A 22,355-nucleotide genomic window follows, 5' to 3' on the forward strand; every position below is an offset into this window, starting at 1 on the left:
ATACATTTATACACCACTGGTGCAAACACGATTATGCATTTATACGCCACTGGTGCAAACAAGATTATGCATTTATACGCCACTGGTGCAAACACGATTATGCATTTATACACCACTGATGCAAACACGATTATGCATTTGTACACCACTGGTGCAAACACGATTATGCATTTATACACCACTGGTGCAAACACGATTATGCATTTATACGCCACTGGTGCAAACACGATTATGCATTTATACACCACTGGTGCAAACACGATTATGCATTTATACACCACTGGTGTAAACAAGATTATGCATTTATACACCACTGGTGCAAACACGATTATGCATTTATACGCCACTGGTGCAAACACGATTATGCATTTATACACCACTGGTGCAAACACGATTATGCATTTATACACCACTGGTGCAAACACGATTATGCATTTATACACCACTGGTGTAAACAAGATTATGCATTTATACACCAGTGGTGCAAACACGATTATGCATTTATACGCCACTGGTGTAAACAAGATTATGCATTTATACACCACTGGTGCAAACACGATTATGCATTTATACACCACTGGTGCAAACACGAATATGCATTTATACACCACTGGTGCAAACACGAATATGCATTTATACACCACTGGTGCAAACACGATTATGCATTTATACACCACTGGTGCAAACACGAATATGCATTTATACACCAGTGGTGCAAACACGATTATGCATTTATACGCCACTGGTACAAACACGATTATGCATTTACACTCCACTGGTGTAAACACGATTATGCATTGATACGTCACTGGGCAACACGATTATGCATTTATACACCACTGGTGTAAACACGATTATGCATTTATACGCCACTGGTGTAAACACGATTATGCATTTATACGCCACTGGTATAAACACGATTATGCATTTATACGTCACTGGGCAACATGATTATGCATTTATACACCACTGGTGTAAACACGATTATGCATTTATACGCCACTGGTGTAAACACGATTATGCATTTATACGCCACTGGTGCAAACACGATTATGCATTTACACGCCACTGGTGTAAACACGATTATGCATTTACACGCCACTGGTGTAAACACGATTATGCATTTATACGCCACTGGTGTAAACACGATTATGCATTTATACGCCATTGGTGTGAACACGATTATGCATTTATACGCCACTGGTGCAAACACGATCATGCATTTATACGCCACTGGTGCGAACACAATTATGCATTTATACGCCACTGGTGCAAACACGATTATGCATTTATACGCCACTGGTGCGAACACGATTATGCATTTATACGCCACTGGTGTAAACACGATTATGCATTTATACGCCATTGGTGTAAACACGATTATGCATTTATACACCACTGGTGTAAACACGATTATGCATTTATACGCCACTGGTGTAAACACGATCATGCATTTACACGCCACTGGTGCGAACACAATTATGCATTAATACGCCACTGGTGCAAACACGATTATGCATTTATACGCCACTGGTGCAAACACGATTATGCATTTATACGTCACTGGTGCGAACACGATTATGCATTTATACGCCACTGGTGCAAACAAGATTATGCATTTATACACCACTGGTGCAAACACGATTATGCATTTATACGCCACTGGTGTAAACAAGATTATGCATTTATACACCACTGGTGTAAACAAGATTATGCATTTATACACCAGTGGTGCAAACAAGATTATGCATTTATACACCACTGGTGTAAACAACATTATGCATTTATACACCACTGGTGTAAACAAGATTATGCATTTATACGCCACTGGTGTAAACACGATTATGCATTTATACACCACTGGTGTAAACACGATTATGCATTTATACACCACTGGTGTAAACACAATTATGCATTTATACACCACTGGTGCAAACACGATTATGCATTTATACACCACTGGTGTAAACACGATTATGCATTTATACACCACTGATGCAAACAATATTATGCATTTATACACCACTGATGCAAACAAGATTATGCATTTATACACCACTGGTGTAAACAAGATTATGCATTTATACACCACTGATGCAAACAAGATTATGCATTTATACACCACTGATGCAAACACGATTATGCATTTATACACCACTGGTGCAAACACGATTATGCATTTATACACCACTGGTGCAAACAAGATTATGCATTTATACACCACTGATGCAAACAAGATTATACACCACTGGTGTAAACACGATTATGCATTTATACGCCACTGGTGTAAACACGATTATGCATTTATACGCCACTGGTATAAACACGATTATGCATTTATACGTCACTGGGCAACATGATTATGCATTTATACACCACTGGTGTAAACACGATTATGCATTTATACGCCACTGGTGTAAACACGATTATGCATTTATACGCCACTGGTGCAAACACGATTATGCATTTACACGCCACTGGTGTAAACACGATTATGCATTTACACGCCACTGGTGTAAACACGATTATGCATTTATACGCCACTGGTGTAAACACGATTATGCATTTATACGCCATTGGTGTGAACACGATTATGCATTTATACGCCACTGGTGCAAACACGATCATGCATTTATACGCCACTGGTGCGAACACAATTATGCATTTATACGCCACTGGTGCAAACACGATTATGCATTTATACGCCACTGGTGCGAACACGATTATGCATTTATACGCCACTGGTGTAAACACGATTATGCATTTATACGCCATTGGTGTAAACACGATTATGCATTTATACACCACTGGTGTAAACACGATTATGCATTTATACGCCACTGGTGTAAACACGATCATGCATTTACACGCCACTGGTGCGAACACAATTATGCATTAATACGCCACTGGTGCAAACACGATTATGCATTTATACGCCACTGGTGCAAACACGATTATGCATTTATACGTCACTGGTGCGAACACGATTATGCATTTATACGCCACTGGTGCAAACAAGATTATGCATTTATACACCACTGGTGCAAACACGATTATGCATTTATACGCCACTGGTGTAAACAAGATTATGCATTTATACACCACTGGTGTAAACAAGATTATGCATTTATACACCAGTGGTGCAAACAAGATTATGCATTTATACACCACTGGTGTAAACAACATTATGCATTTATACACCACTGGTGCAAACACGATTATGCATTTATACGCCACTGGTGCAAACACGATTATGCATTTATACACCACTGGTGCAAACACGATTATGCATTTATACACCACTGGTGTAAACAAGATTATGCATTTATACACCACTGGTGCAAACACGATTATGCATTTATACGCCACTGGTGCAAACACGATTATGCATTTATACACCACTGGTGCAAACACGATTATGCATTTATACACCACTGGTGCAAACACGATTATGCATTTATACACCACTGGTGTAAACAAGATTATGCATTTATACACCAGTGGTGCAAACACGATTATGCATTTATACGCCACTGGTGTAAACAAGATTATGCATTTATACACCACTGGTGCAAACACGATTATGCATTTATACACCACTGGTGCAAACACGAATATGCATTTATACACCACTGGTGCAAACACGAATATGCATTTATACACCACTGGTGCAAACACGATTATGCATTTATACACCACTGGTGCAAACACGAATATGCATTTATACACCAGTGGTGCAAACACGATTATGCATTTATACGCCACTGGTACAAACACGATTATGCATTTACACTCCACTGGTGTAAACACGATTATGCATTGATACGTCACTGGGCAACACGATTATGCATTTATACACCACTGGTGTAAACACGATTATGCATTTATACGCCACTGGTGTAAACACGATTATGCATTTATACGCCACTGGTATAAACACGATTATGCATTTATACGTCACTGGGCAACATGATTATGCATTTATACACCACTGGTGTAAACACGATTATGCATTTATACGCCACTGGTGTAAACACGATTATGCATTTATACGCCACTGGTGCAAACACGATTATGCATTTACACGCCACTGGTGTAAACACGATTATGCATTTACACGCCACTGGTGTAAACACGATTATGCATTTATACGCCACTGGTGTAAACACGATTATGCATTTATACGCCATTGGTGTGAACACGATTATGCATTTATACGCCACTGGTGCAAACACGATCATGCATTTATACGCCACTGGTGCGAACACAATTATGCATTTATACGCCACTGGTGCAAACACGATTATGCATTTATACGCCACTGGTGCGAACACGATTATGCATTTATACGCCACTGGTGTAAACACGATTATGCATTTATACGCCATTGGTGTAAACACGATTATGCATTTATACACCACTGGTGTAAACACGATTATGCATTTATACGCCACTGGTGTAAACACGATCATGCATTTACACGCCACTGGTGCGAACACAATTATGCATTAATACGCCACTGGTGCAAACACGATTATGCATTTATACGCCACTGGTGCAAACACGATTATGCATTTATACGTCACTGGTGCGAACACGATTATGCATTTATACGCCACTGGTGCAAACAAGATTATGCATTTATACACCACTGGTGCAAACACGATTATGCATTTATACGCCACTGGTGTAAACAAGATTATGCATTTATACACCACTGGTGTAAACAAGATTATGCATTTATACACCAGTGGTGCAAACAAGATTATGCATTTATACACCACTGGTGTAAACAACATTATGCATTTATACACCACTGGTGTAAACAAGATTATGCATTTATACGCCACTGGTGTAAACACGATTATGCATTTATACACCACTGGTGTAAACACGATTATGCATTTATACACCACTGGTGTAAACACAATTATGCATTTATACACCACTGGTGCAAACACGATTATGCATTTATACACCACTGGTGTAAACACGATTATGCATTTATACACCACTGATGCAAACAATATTATGCATTTATACACCACTGATGCAAACAAGATTATGCATTTATACACCACTGGTGTAAACAAGATTATGCATTTATACACCACTGATGCAAACAAGATTATGCATTTATACACCACTGATGCAAACACGATTATGCATTTATACACCACTGGTGCAAACACGATTATGCATTTATACACCACTGGTGCAAACAAGATTATGCATTTATACACCACTGATGCAAACAAGATTATACACCACTGGTGTAAACACGATTATGCATTTATACGCCACTGGTGTAAACACGATTATGCATTTATACGCCACTGGTATAAACACGATTATGCATTTATACGTCACTGGGCAACATGATTATGCATTTATACACCACTGGTGTAAACACGATTATGCATTTATACGCCACTGGTGTAAACACGATTATGCATTTATACGCCACTGGTGCAAACACGATTATGCATTTACACGCCACTGGTGTAAACACGATTATGCATTTACACGCCACTGGTGTAAACACGATTATGCATTTATACGCCACTGGTGTAAACACGATTATGCATTTATACGCCATTGGTGTGAACACGATTATGCATTTATACGCCACTGGTGCAAACACGATCATGCATTTATACGCCACTGGTGCGAACACAATTATGCATTTATACGCCACTGGTGCAAACACGATTATGCATTTATACGCCACTGGTGCGAACACGATTATGCATTTATACGCCACTGGTGTAAACACGATTATGCATTTATACGCCATTGGTGTAAACACGATTATGCATTTATACACCACTGGTGTAAACACGATTATGCATTTATACGCCACTGGTGTAAACACGATCATGCATTTACACGCCACTGGTGCGAACACAATTATGCATTAATACGCCACTGGTGCAAACACGATTATGCATTTATACGCCACTGGTGCAAACACGATTATGCATTTATACGTCACTGGTGCGAACACGATTATGCATTTATACGCCACTGGTGCAAACAAGATTATGCATTTATACACCACTGGTGCAAACACGATTATGCATTTATACGCCACTGGTGTAAACAAGATTATGCATTTATACACCACTGGTGTAAACAAGATTATGCATTTATACACCAGTGGTGCAAACAAGATTATGCATTTATACACCACTGGTGTAAACAACATTATGCATTTATACACCACTGGTGTAAACAAGATTATGCATTTATACGCCACTGGTGTAAACACGATTATGCATTTATACACCACTGGTGTAAACACGATTATGCATTTATACACCACTGGTGTAAACACAATTATGCATTTATACACCACTGGTGCAAACACGATTATGCATTTATACACCACTGGTGTAAACACGATTATGCATTTATACACCACTGATGCAAACAATATTATGCATTTATACACCACTGATGCAAACAAGATTATGCATTTATACACCACTGGTGTAAACAAGATTATGCATTTATACACCACTGATGCAAACAAGATTATGCATTTATACACCACTGATGCAAACACGATTATGCATTTATACACCACTGGTGCAAACACGATTATGCATTTATACACCACTGGTGCAAACAAGATTATGCATTTATACACCACTGATGCAAACAAGATTATGCATTTATACACCACTGATGCAAACAAGATTATGCATTTATACACCACAGGTGTAAACAAGATTATGCATTTATACACCAGTGGTGCAAACACGATTATGCATTTATACGCCACTGGTGCAAACACGATTATGCATTTATACACCACTGGTGCAAACACGATTATGCATTTATACACCACTGGTGCAAACACGATTATGCATTTATACACCACTGGTGCAAACACGATTATGCATTTATACACCACTGGTGCAAACACGATTATGCATTTATACACCACTGGTGCAAACACGATTATGCATTTATACACCACTGGTGCAAACACGATTATGCATTTATACACCACTGGTGCAAACACGATTATGCATTTATACACCACTGGTGCAAACACGATTATGCATTTATACACCACTGGTGCAAACACGATTATGCATTTATACACCACTGGTGCAAACACGAATATGCATTTATACACCAGTGGTGCAAACACGATTATGCATTTATACGCCACTGGTACAAACACGATTATGCATTTACACTCCACTGGTGTAAACACGATTATGCATTGATACGTCACTGGGCAACACGATTATGCATTTATACACCACTGGTGTAAACACGATTATGCATTTATACACCACTGGTGTAAACACGATTATGCATTTATACGCCACTGGTGTAAACACGATTATGCATTTATACGTCACTGGGCAACATGATTATGCATTTACACGCCACTGGTGTAAACACGATTATGCATTTATACACCACTGGTGTAAACACGATTATGCATTTATACGCCACTGGTGCAAACACGATTATGCATTTACACGCCACTGGTGTAAACACGATTATGCATTTACACGCCACTGGTGTAAACACGATTATGCATTTATACGCCACTGGTGCAAACACGATTATGCATTTATACACCACTGGTGCGAACACGATTATGCATTTATACACCACTGTTACAAACACGATTATGCATTTATACGGCACTGGTGCAAACACGATTATGCATTTATACGCCACTGGTGCAAACACGATTATGCATTTATACACCACTGGTGCAAACACGATTATGCATTTATACGGCACTGGTGCGAACACGATTATGCATTTATACGCCACTGGTGCAAACACGATTATGCATTTATACGCCACTGGTGCAAACACGATTATGCATTTATACACCAGTGGTGCAAACACGATTGTTCATTTATACGCCACTGGTGCAAACACGATTGTACATTTATACACCACTGGTGCAAACACGATCATGCATTTATACGCCACTGATGCAAACACGATTATGCATTTATACACCACTGGTGCAAACACGATCATGCATTTATACGCCACTGGTGCAAACACGATCATGCATTTATACGCCACTGGTGCAAACACGATTATGCATTTATACACCAGTGGTGCAAACACGATTGTTCATTTATACGCCACTGGTGCAAACACGATCATGCATTTATACGCCACTGGTGCAAACACGATTATGCATTTATACACCAGTGGTGCAAACACGATTGTTCATTTATACGCCACTGGTGCAAACACGATCATGCATTTATACGCCACTGGTGCAAACACAATTATGCATTTATACGCCACTGATGCAAACACGATTATGCATTTATACACCACTGGTGCAAATACGATTATGCATTTATACACCACTGGTGCAAATACGATTATGCATTTATACACCACTGGTGCAAACACGATTATGCATTTATACACCACTGGTGCAAACACGATTATGCATTTATACACCACTGGTGTAAACAAGATTATGCATTTATACACCAGTGGTGCAAACACGATTATGCATTTATACGCCACTGGTGCAAACACGATTATGCATTTATACACCACTGGTGCAAACACGATTATGCATTTATACACCACTGGTGCAAACACGAATATGCATTTATACACCAGTGGTGCAAACACGATTATGCATTTATACGCCACTGGTACAAACACGATTATGCATTTACACTCCACTGGTGTAAACACGATTATGCATTGATACGTCACTGGGCAACACGATTATGCATTTATACACCACTGGTGTAAACACGATTATGCATTTATATGCCACTGGTGTAAACACGATTATGCATTTATACGCCACTGGTGCAAACACGATTATGCATTTATACGGCACTGGTGCGAACACGATTATGCATTTATACGCCACTGGTGCAAACACGATTATGCATTTATACGCCACTGGTGCAAACACGATTATGCATTTATACACCAGTGGTGCAAACACGATTGTTCATTTATACGCCACTGGTGCAAACACGATTGTACATTTATACACCACTGGTGCAAACACGATCATGCATTTATACGCCACTGATGCAAACACGATTATGCATTTATACACCACTGGTGCAAACACGATCATGCATTTATACGCCACTGGTGCAAACACGATCATGCATTTATACGCCACTGGTGCAAACACGATTATGCATTTATACACCAGTGGTGCAAACACGATTGTTCATTTATACGCCACTGGTGCAAACACGATCATGCATTTATACGCCACTGGTGCAAACACGATTATGCATTTATACACCAGTGGTGCAAACACGATTGTTCATTTATACGCCACTGGTGCAAACACGATCATGCATTTATACGCCACTGGTGCAAACACAATTATGCATTTATACGCCACTGATGCAAACACGATTATGCATTTATACACCACTGGTGCAAATACGATTATGCATTTATACACCACTGGTGCAAATACGATTATGCATTTATACACCACTGGTGCAAACACGATTATGCATTTATACACCACTGGTGCAAACACGATTATGCATTTATACACCACTGGTGCAAACACGATTATGCATTTATACACCACTGGTGCAAATACGATTATGCATTTATACACCACTGGTGCAAACACGATTATGCATTTATACACCACTGGTGCAAACACGATTATGCATTTATACACCACTGGTGTAAATACGATTATGCATTTATACACCACTGGTGTAAACAAGATTATGCATTTATACACCACTGGTGCAAATACGATTATGCATTTATACACCACTGCTGCGAACACGATTATGCATTTATACGGCACTGGTGCAAACACGATTATGCATTTATACACCACTGGTGTAAACAAGATTATGCATTTATACACCACTGGTGCAAATACGATTATGCATTTATACACCACTGGTGTAAACAAGATTATGCATTTATACACCACTGGTGCAAATACGATTATGCATTTATACACCACTGCTGCGAACACGATTATGCATTTATACGGCACTGGTGCAAACACGATTATGCATTTATACACCACTGGTGTAAACAAGATTATGCATTTATACACCACTGGTGCAAACACGATTATGCATTTATACACCACTGGTGTAAATACGATTATGCATTTATACACCACTGGTGTAAACAAGATTATGCATTTATACACCACTGGTGCAAATACGATTATGCATTTATACACCACTGCTGCGAACACGATTATGCATTTATACGGCACTGGTGCAAACACGATTATGCATTTATACACCACTGGTGCAAACAAGATTATGCATTTATACACCACTGGTGCAAACAAAATTATGCATTTATGCGCCACAGGTTTAAACGCGATTATGCATTTATATGCCACTGGTGAGAACTTGATTATTTTATTCCAACTTCTGCGAGTCAGTTTTTTTGTGTGCACATTCCTCTTTTGATTAGTAATTTGTTCTTTCCGTTCTCGTAATAAAGTGAATACTAAGCAAATTAATTTTCCTGAACTTTATTTTCTACCCCGCCCAATTAACTGATTAAATAACAGTCTGCCCATTCCTGTCAGTATGTATTAGGGGATGTGTTTATGTTATTTGCATATTACTAAACTAAGTTATATTACTTTGCAGGAGATATAGTGTTAACGCACTGGCATATAAGCTTAAAGTTGTATTTCATTTACCGGTTAGGGAGTACCAATATCTGCATGAATGACGTCATGGAGTAATATAGATTAAGAAGTCACCAATAATTTACTTGTAAACACTTTAACAAGAAATTATATTTGTGTATCTCTCAAGGTAAAATAAATACATGTAGTTGTAAACACTTGTTTTGGAATCCTGATTAAATGCCGGTTTGTCAGTGTCCGCATTTGTAGTTGGACACTGATTTAAAGTGGACTTGCCGCCTCGTTCTCGGCCACTTGTTCTTCTTTGTTGCAGTTATTTGTGCTCGGAAGGGTGTATATGTTCGAATCACTAAACAAAGGATTGTGGTCGTCGCACCGGGCATGTGAGATATTTGTGTTGATAATCATTTTTCCACAATCTACTGCGCTCTTCTAATGAAAATCACGAGTACGAGTTTTGATCTGGGTGCATCGATACTTTCCAATAGCCAAAGAAATTACCCAGTTAATGTCACAATTTGTACTCGTTGGGTTGTACCAATATGCCATTGTGTTTGGTTATCATGTTCACACTAAATCCACAACTTTATGACATATTTTGATTGAAGGGCATGCTCCTCCTTAAACATTTTGAAATCCAGTCCCTCTGAAACGCTATTTTCTGCATTTTTAAGGGCAAATTTTGCTTGATTTTGGAGCCCCCCACACTTCCCCCGAGGGGAGACGCCCCCCCCCCCCGCGCCACTGACTACAGCTCGGTTCCGTCCTCACAAAACCGAAGGGTAACTCACGATATTCAATGACGTACAACGACCATAGTATAACAGCCGTATTTTCTCTTCAATCGTGCGTGTGATAATATATTTTATATCGTACTAACTAAACGGCCGAAAAAGTCTGTCTTGAAAAATACCCACGACCGACCGATACGTCTATGAACAAATAAAAATGCGAACATTTAGGTTTCCTAATAACTTTGATTAAAAGTGGCGCTGTAAACGTCACGAATATTGAATATAATAAATATGGTCATCAGGAGTTAATTTACACTTGCTGTTTATAGTAATACCAACTTTATTGCTCAGAAATGGTCTGAAATTTGGGAAATTTGCTTTCACTCGAGCAAAGTGCTTATAATTGGATTACCCTGACTTGTCCTATTCAATTTTTTGGTCACAATATCTTAGTGTAATAATCGACAGTAATCTTAATTTCAATATACACATACCTAACCGCATTTTGAGTGTTATCAGAGAACTCTCAGATTTTTAGACCAATCAACACTCATGCATTTATATAAGGATTTAGTTAACTAATTCCAGAGTACAGTAAACCGTAGACTGGCCCAGCAGAAATTTTATATGTGTTTTTTTTTTTAAATCGTGGTCTCTGTTAATAGTCTTGGTCACCGTCACTTGAGAGATGACATGATACATGTGTACAAGCTTATTAACAATTATTTATATCAAATTCTCCAATCCATTATTTCCTCCTGTGCAACAGGGTCACGTGCCACACGTACATGTACAAGCTTCCTAAAATTAGAGCTAATAAAACACTGAGGCGAAAGTGTTCCATCCAATAAGTTGGAATAACCTACCTGAAAGCTCAATCAATCAAGGTGGACGCTTAATAAATGAAAATATCCAGATTTTTTTTTATTTTACAATGAATTGTAGTCCAAGGATATCGACTTTAAAAAGCTGGGGTCACCAGCCTCATTTTCCATTTCTAATCTGGAAAAGTGTAACTAGTACTACCAGACATATATCATCATTTCTAATCTGGAAGAGTGTAACTACCAGACAGACATCACCATTTCAAATCTGGAAGAGTGTAACTACCAGACAGACATCGCCATTTCTAATCTGGAAGAGTGTAACTACCAGACAGACATCGCCATTTCTAATCTGGAAGAGTGTAACTACCAGACAGACATCGCCATTTCTAAACTGGAAGAGTGTAACTACCAGACAGACATCGCCATTTCTAATCTGGAAAAGTGTAACTACCAGACAGACATCGCCATTTCTAATCTGGAAAAGCGTAACTACCAGACAGACATCGCCATTTCTAATCTGGAAAAGTGTAACTACCAGACAGACATCGCCATTTCTAATCTGTAAAAGTGTAACTACTAGACAGACATCGCCATTTCTAATCTGGAAAAGTGTAACTACCAGACAGACATCGCCATTTCTAATCTGGAAAAGTGTAACTACTAGACAGACATCGCCATTTCTAATCTGGAAAAGCGTAACTACCAGACAGACATCGCCATTTCTAATCTGGAAAAGTGTAACTACCAGACAGACATCGCCATTTCTAATCTGGAAAAGTGTAACTATCAGACAGACATCGCCATTTCTAATCTGGAAAAGTGTAACTACCAGACAGACATCGCCATTTCTAATCTGGAAAAGTGTAACTACTAGACAGACATCGCCATTTCTAATCTGGAAAAGCGTAACTACCAGACAGACATCGCCATTTCTAATCTGGAAAAGTGTAACTACCAGACAGACATCGCCATTTCTAATCTGTAAAAGTGTAACTACTAGACAGACATCGCCATTTCTAATCTGGAAAAGTGTAACTACCAGACAGACATCGCCATTTCTAATCTGAAAAGGTGTAACTACCAGACAGACATCGCCATTTCTAATCTGGAAAAGTGTAACTACTAGACAGACATCGCCATTTCTAATCTGGAAAAGCGTAACTACCAGACAGACATCGCCATTTCTAATCTGGAAAAGTGTAACTACCAGACAGACATCGCCATTTCTAATCTGGAAAAGCGTAACTATCAGACAGACATCGCCATTTCTAATCTGGAAAAGTGTAACTATCAGACAGACATCGCCATTTCTAATCTGGAAAAGTGTAACTACCAGACAGACATCGCCATTTCTAATCTGGAAAAGTGTAACTACTAGACAGACATCGCCATTTCTAATCTGGAAAAGCGTAACTACCAGACAGACATCGCCATTTCTAATCTGGAAAAGTGTAACTACTAGACAGACATCGCCATTTCTAATCTGGAAAAGTGTAACTACCAGACAGACATCGCCATTTCTAATCTGGAAAAGTGTAACTACTAGACAGACATCGCCATTTCTAATCTGGAAAAGTGCAACTACCAGACAGACATCGCCATATCTAATCTGGAAAAGTGTAACTACCAGACAGACATCGCCATATCTAATCTGGAAAAGTGTAACTACTAGACAGACATCGCCATTTCTAATCTGGAAAAGTGTAACTACTAGACAGACATCGCCATTTCTAATCTGGAAAAGTGTAACTACTAGACAGACATCGCCATTTCTAATCTGGAAAAGCGTAACTACCAGACAGACATCGCCATTTCTAATCTGGAAAAGTGTAACTACCAGACAGACATCGCCATTTCTAATCTGGAAAAGTGTAACTACCAGACAGACATCGCCATTTCTAATCTGGAAAAGTGTAACTACTAGACAGACATCGCCATTTCTAATCTGGAAAAGTGTAACCCCCAGACAGACATCGCCATTTCTAATCTGGAAAAGTGTAACTACTAGACAGACATCGCCATTTCTAATCTGGAAAAGTGTAACTACCAGACAGACATCGCCATTTCTAATCTGGAAAAGTGTAACTACCAGACAGACATCGCCATTTCTAATCTGGAAAAGTGTAACTACCAGACAGACATCGCCATTTCTAATCTGGAAAAGTGTAACTACCAGACAGACATCGCCATTTCTAATCTGGAAAAGTGTAACTACCAGACAGACATCGCCATTTCTAATCTGGAAAAGCGTAACTACCAGACAGACATCGCCATTTCTAATCTGGAAAAGCGTAACTACCAGACAGACATCGCCATTTCTAATCTGGAAAAGTGTATACGTAACTACCAGACAGACATCGCCATTTCTAATCTGGAAGAGTGTAACTACCAGACAGACATCGCCATTTCTAATCTGGAAAAGTGTAACTACCAGACAGACATCGCCATTTCTAATCTGTAAAAGTGTAACTACTAGACAGACATCGCCATTTCTAATCTGGAAAAGTGTAACTACCAGACAGACAAAGCCATTTCTAATCTGGAAAAGTGTAACTACCAGACAGACATCGCCATTTCTAATCTGGAAAAGTGTAACTACCAGACAGACATCGCCATTTCTAATCTGGAAAAGTGTAACTACCAGACAGACATCGCCATTTCTAATCTGGAAAAGTGTAACTACCAGACAGACATCGCCATTTCTAATCTGGAAAAGTGTAACTACCAGACAGACATCGCCATTTCTAATCTGTAAAAGTGTAACTACCAGACAGACATCGCCATTTCTAATCTGGAAAAATGTAACTACTAGACAGACATCGCCATTTCTAATCTGGAAAAGCGTAACTACCAGACAGACATCGCCATTTCTAATCTGGAAAAGTGTAACTACCAGACAGACATCGCCATTTCTAATCTGGAAAAGTGTAACTATCAGACAGACATCGCCATTTCTAATCTGGAAAAGTGTAACTACTAGACAGACATCGCCATTTCTAATCTGGAAAAGCGTAACTACCAGACAGACATCGCCATTTCTAATCTGGAAAAGTGTAACTACCAGACAAACATCGCCATTTCTAATCTGTAAAAGTGTAACTACTAGACAGACATCGCCATTTCTAATCTGGAAAAGTGTAACTACCAGACAGACATCGCCATTTCTAATCTGAAAAGTTGTAACTACCAGACAGACATCGCCATTTCTAATCTGGAAAAGTGTAACTACTAGACAGACATCGCCATTTCTAATCTGGAAAAGTGTAACTACCAGACAGACATCGCCATTTCTAATCTGGAAAAGTGTAACTACCAGACAGACATCGCCATTTCTAATCTGGAAAAGCGTAACTATCAGACAGACATCGCCATTTCTAATCTGGAAAAGTGTAACTATCAGACAGACATCGCCATTTCTAATCTGGAAAAGTGTAACTACCAGACAGACATCGCCATTTCTAATCTGGAAAAGTGTAACTACTAGACAGACATCGCCATTTCTAATCTGGAAAAGCGTAACTACCAGACAGACATCGCCATTTCTAATCTGGAAAAGTGTAACTACTAGACAGACATCGCCATTTCTAATCTGGAAAAGTGTAACTACCAGACAGACATCGCCATTTCTAATCTGGAAAAGTGTAACTACTAGACAGACATCGCCATTTCTAATCTGGAAAAGTGCAACTACCAGACAGACATCGCCATATCTAATCTGGAAAAGTGTAACTACCAGACAGACATCGCCATATCTAATCTGGAAAAGTGTAACTACCAGACAGACATCGCCATTTCTAATCTGGAAAAGTGTAACTACTAGACAGACATCGCCATTTCTAATCTGGAAAAGTGTAACTACTAGACAGACATCGCCATTTCTAATCTGGAAAAGTGTAACTACTAGACAGACATCGCCATTTCTAATCTGGAAAAGCGTAACTACCAGACAGACATCGCCATTTCTAATCTGGAAAAGTGTAACTACCAGACAGACATCGCCATTTCTAATCTGGAAAAGTGTAACTACTAGATAGACATCGCCATTTCTAATCTGGAAAAGTGTAACCCCCAGACAGACATCGCCATTTCTAATCTGGAAAAGTGTAACTACTAGACAGACATCGCCATTTCTAATCTGGAAAAGTGTAACTACCAGACAGACATCGCCATTTCTAATCTGGAAAAGTGTAACTACCAGACAGACATCGCCATTTCTAATCTGGAAAAGTGTAACTACCAGACAGACATCGCCATTTCTAATCTGGAAAAGTGTAACTACCAGACAGACATCGCCATTTCTAATCTGGAAAAGTGTAACTACCAGACAGATATCGCCATTTCTAATCTGGAAAAGTGTAACTACCAGACAGACATCGCCATTTCTAATCTGGAAAAGCGTAACTACCAGACAGACATCGCCATTTCTAATCTGGAAAAGTGTATACGTAACTACCAGACAGACATCGCCATTTCTAATCTGGAAGAGTGTAACTACCAGACAGACATCGCCATTTCTAATCTGGAAAAGTGTAACTACCAGACAGACATCGCCATTTCTAATCTGTAAAAGTGTAACTACTAGACAGACATCGCCATTTCTAATCTGGAAAAGTGTAACTACCAGACAGACATCGCCATTTCTAATCTGGAAAAGTGTAACTACCAGACAGACATCGCCATTTCTAATCTGGAAAAGTGTAACTACCAGACAGACATCGCCATTTCTAATCTGGAAAAGTGTAACTACCAGACAGACATCGTCATTTCTAATCTGGAAGAGTGTAACTACCAGACAGACATCGCCATTTCTAATCTGGAAAAGTGTAACTACCAGACAGACATCGCCATTTCTAATCTGGAAAAGTGTAACTACTAGACAGACATCGCCATTTCTAATCTGAAAAGGTGTAACTATTAGACAGACATCGCCATTTCTAATCTGGAAGAGTGTAACTACCAGACAGACATCGCCATTTCTAATCTGGAAGAGTGTAACAACCAGACAGACATCGCCATTTCTAATCTGGAAAAGTGTAACTACCAGACAGACATCGCCATTTCTAATCTGGAAAAGCGTAACTACCAGACAGACATCGCCATTTCTAATCTGGAAAAGTGTAACTACCAGACAGACATCGCCATTTCTAATCTGGAAAAGTGTAACTACCAGACAGACATCGCCATTTCTATCTGGAAAAGTGTAACTACTAGACAGACATCGCCATTTCTAATCTGGAAAAGTGTAACTACTAGACAGACATCGCCATTTCTAATCTGGAAAAGTGTAACTACCAGACAGACATCGCCATTTCTAATCTGGAAGAGTGTAACTACCTGACAGACATCGCCATTTCTAATCTGGAAAAGCGTAACTACCAGACAGACATCGCCATTTCTAAACTGGAAAAGTGTAACTACTAGACAGACATCGCCATTTCTAATCTGGAAAAGTGTAACTACCAGACAGACATCGCCATTTCTAATCTGGAAAAGTGTAACTACTAGACAGACATCGCCATTTCTAATCTGGAATAGTGTAACTACCAGACAGACATCGCCATTTCTAATCTGGAAAAGTGTAACTACCAGACAGACATCGCCATTTCTAATCTGGAAAAGTGTAACTACCAGACAGACATCGCCATTTCTAATCTGGAAAAGTGTAACTACCAGACAGACATCGTCATTTCTAATCTGGAAGAGTGTAACTACCAGACAGACATCGCCATTTCTAATCTGGAAAAGTGTAACTACCAGACAGACATCGCCATTTCTAATCTGGAAAAGTGTAACTACTAGACAGACATCGCCATTTCTAATCTGAAAAGGTGTAACTATTAGACAGACATCGCCATTTCTAATCTGGAAGAGTGTAACTACCAGACAGACATCGCCATTTCTAATCTGGAAGAGTGTAACTACCAGACAGACATCGCCATTTCTAATCTGGAAAAGTGTAACTACCAGACAGACATCGCCATTTCTAATCTGGAAAAGCGTAACTACCAGACATACATCGCCATTTCTAATCTGGAAAAGTGTAACTACCAGACAGACATCGCCATTTCTAATCTGGAAAAGTGTAACTACCAGACAGACATCGCCATTTCTAATCTGGAAAAGTGTAACTACTAGACAGACATCGCCATTTCTAATCTGGAAAAGTGTAACTACTAGACAGACATCGCCATTTCTAATCTGGAAAAGTGTAACTACCAGACAGACATCGCCATTTCTAATCTGGAAGAGTGTAGCTACCAGACAGACATCGCCATTTCTAATCTGGAAAAGCGTAACTACCAGACAGACATCGCCATTTCTAATCTGGAAAAGTGTAACTACTAGACAGACATCGCCATTTCTAATCTGGAAAAGTGTAACTACCAGACAGACATCGCCATTTCTAATCTGGAAAAGTGTAACTACTAGACAGACATCGCCATTTCTAATCTGGAATAGTGTAACTACCAGACAGACATCGCCATTTCTAATCTGGAAAAGCGTAACTACCAGACAGACATCGCCATTTCTAATCTGGAAAAGTGTAACTACCAGACAGACATCGCCATTTCTAATCTGGAAAAGTGTAACTACCAGACAGACATCGCCATTTCTAATCTGGAAAAGTGTAACTACTAGACAGACATCGCCATTTCTAATCTGGAAAAGCGTAACTACCAGACAGACATCGCCATTTCTAATCTGGAAAAGTGTAACTACCAGACAGACATCGCCATTTCTAATCTGGAAAAGCGTAACTACCAGACAGACATCGCCATTTCTAATGTGGAAAAGTGTAACTACCAGACAGACATCGCCATTTCTAATCTGGAAAAGTGTAACTACCAGACAGACATCGCCATTTCTAATCTGGAAAAGTGTAACTACTAGACAGACATCGCCATTTCTAATCTGGAAAAGCGTAACTACCAGACAGACATCGCCATTTCTAATCTGGAAAAGTGTAACTACTAGACAGACATCGCCATTTCTAATCTGGAAAAGTGTAACTACCAGACAGACATCGCCATTTCTAATCTGGAAAAGTGTAACTACTAGACAGACATCGCCATTTCTAATCTGGAAAAGTGCAACTACCAGACAGACATCGCCATATCTAATCTGGAAAAGTGTAACTACCAGACAGACATCGCCATATCTAATCTGGAAAAGTGTAACTACTAGTCAGACATCGCCATTTCTAATCTGGAAAAGTGTAACTACTAGACAGACATCGCCATTTCTAATCTGGAAAAGTGTAACTACTAGACAGACATCGCCATTTCTAATCTGGAAAAGTGTAACTACTAGACAGACATCGCCATTTCTAATCTGGAAAAGCGTAACTACCAGACAGACATCGCCATTTCTAATCTGGAAAAGTGTAACTACCAGACAGACATCGCCATTTCTAATCTGGAAAAGTGTAACTACCAGACAGACATCGCCATTTCTAATCTGGAAAAGTGTAACTACTAGACAGACATCGCCATTTCTAATCTGGAAAAGTGTAACTACCAGACAGACATCGCCATTTCTAATCTGGAAAAGTGTAACTACCAGACAGACATCGCCATTTCTAATCTGGAAAAGTGTAACTACCAGACAGACATCGCCATTTCTAATCTGGAAAAGTGTAACTACCAGACAGACATCGCCATTTCTAATCTGGAAAAGTGTAACTACCAGACAGACATCGCCATTTCTAATCTGGAAAAGTGTAACTACCAGACAGACATCGCCATTTCTAATCTGGAAAAGCGTAACTACCAGACAGACATCGCCATTTCTAATCTGGAAAAGCGTAACTACCAGACAGACATCGCCATTTCTAATCTGGAAAAGCGTAACTACCAGACAGACATCGCCATTTCTAATCTGGAAAAGTGTATACGTAACTACCAGACAGACATCGCCATTTCTAATCTGGAAGAGTGTAACTACCAGACAGACATCGCCATTTCTAATCTGGAAAAGTGTAACTACCAGACAGACATCGCCATTTCTAATCTGGAAAAGTGTAACTACCAGACAGACATCGCCATTTCTAATCTGGAAAAGTGTAACTACCAGACAGACATCGCCATTTCTAATCTGGAAAAGTGTAACTACCAGACAGACATCGCCATTTCTAATCTGGAAAAGTGTAACTACCAGACAGACATCGTCATTTCTAATCTGGAAGAGTGTAACTACCAGACAGACATCGCCATTTCTAATCTGGAAAAGTGTAACTACCAGACAGACATCGCCATTTCTAATCTGGAAAAGTGTAACTACTAGACAGACATCGCCATTTCTAATCTGAAAAGGTGTAACTATTAGACAGACATCGCCATTTCTAATCTGGAAGAGTGTAACTACCAGACAGACATCGCCATTTCTAATCTGGAAGAGTGTAACTACCAGACAGACATCGCCATTTCTAATCTGGAAAAGTGTATACGTAACTACCAGACAGACATCGCCATTTCTAATCTGGAAGAGTGTAACTACCAGACAGACATCGCCATTTCTAATCTGGAAAAGTGTAACTACCAGACAGACATCGCCATTTCTAATCTGTAAAAGTGTAACTACCAGACAGACATCGCCATTTCTAATCTGGAAAAGTGTAACTACCAGACAGACATCGCCATTTCTAATCTGGAAAAGTGTAACTACCAGACAGACATCGCCATTTCTAATCTGGAAAAGTGTAACTACCAGACAGACATCGCCATTTCTAATCTGGAAAAGTGTAACTACCAGACAGACATCGTCATTTCTAATCTGGAAGAGTGTAACTACCAGACAGACATCGCCATTTCTAATCTGGAAAAGTGTAACTACCAGACAGACATCGCCATTTCTAATCTGGAAAAGTGTAACTACTAGACAGACATCGCCATTTCTAATCTGAAAAGGTGTAACTATTAGACAGACATCGCCATTTCTAATCTGGAAGAGTGTAACTACCAGACAGACATCGCCATTTCTAATCTGGAAGAGTGTAACTACCAGACAGACATCGCCATTTCTAATCTGGAAAAGTGTAACTACCAGACAGACATCGCCATTTCTAATCTGGAAAAGCGTAACTACCAGACAGACATCGCCATTTCTAATCTGGAAAAGTGTAACTACCAGACAGACATCGCCATTTCTAATCTGGAAAAGTGTAACTACCAGACAGACATCGCCATTTCTAATCTGGAAAAGTGTAACTACTAGACAGACATCGCCATTTCTAATCTGGAAAAGTGTAACTACTAGACAGACATCGCCATTTCTAATCTGGAAAAGTGTAACTACCAGACAGACATCGCCATTTCTAATCTGAAAGAGTGTAACTACCAGACAGACATCGCCATTTCTAATCTGGAAAAGCGTAACTACCAGACAGACATCGCCATTTCTAATCTGGAAAAGTGTAACTACTAGACAGACATCGCCATTTCTAATCTGGAAAAGTGTAACTACCAGACAGACATCGCCATTTCTAATCTGGAAAAGTGTAACTACCAGACAGACATCGCCATTTCTAATCTGGAATAGTGTAACTACCAGACAGACATCGCCATTTCTAATCTGGAAAAGCGTAACTACCAGACAGACATCGCCATTTCTAATCTGGAAAAGTGTAACTACTAGACAGACATCGCCATTTCTAATCTGGAATAGTGTAACTACCAGACAGACATCGCCATTTCTAATCTGGAAAAGCGTAACTACCAGACAGACATCGCCATTTCTAATCTGGAAGAGTGTAACTACCAGACAGACATCGCCATTTCTAATCTGGAAAAGCGTAACTACCAGACAGACATCGCCATTTCTAATCTGGAAGAGTGTAACTACTAGACAGACATCGCCATTTCTAATCTGGAAAAGCGTAACTACCAGACAGACATCGCCATTTCTAATCTGGAAAAGTGTAACTACTAGACAGACATCGCCATTTCTAATCTGGAAAAGTGTAACTACCAGACAGACATCGCCATTTCTAATCTGGAAAAGTGTAACTACTAGACAGACATCGCCATTTCTAATCTGGAAAAGTGTAACTACCAAACAGACATCGCCATTTCTAATCTGGAAAAGTGTAACTACCAGACAGACATCGCCATTTCTAATCTGGAAAAGTGTAACTACTAGACAGACATCGCCATTTCTAAT

Source organism: Saccoglossus kowalevskii, chromosome 6 (assembly GCF_978046115.1).
Source record: "Saccoglossus kowalevskii chromosome 6, keSacKowa6.1, whole genome shotgun sequence".
In the NCBI taxonomy this organism is placed as follows: domain Eukaryota; kingdom Metazoa; phylum Hemichordata; class Enteropneusta; family Harrimaniidae; genus Saccoglossus; species Saccoglossus kowalevskii.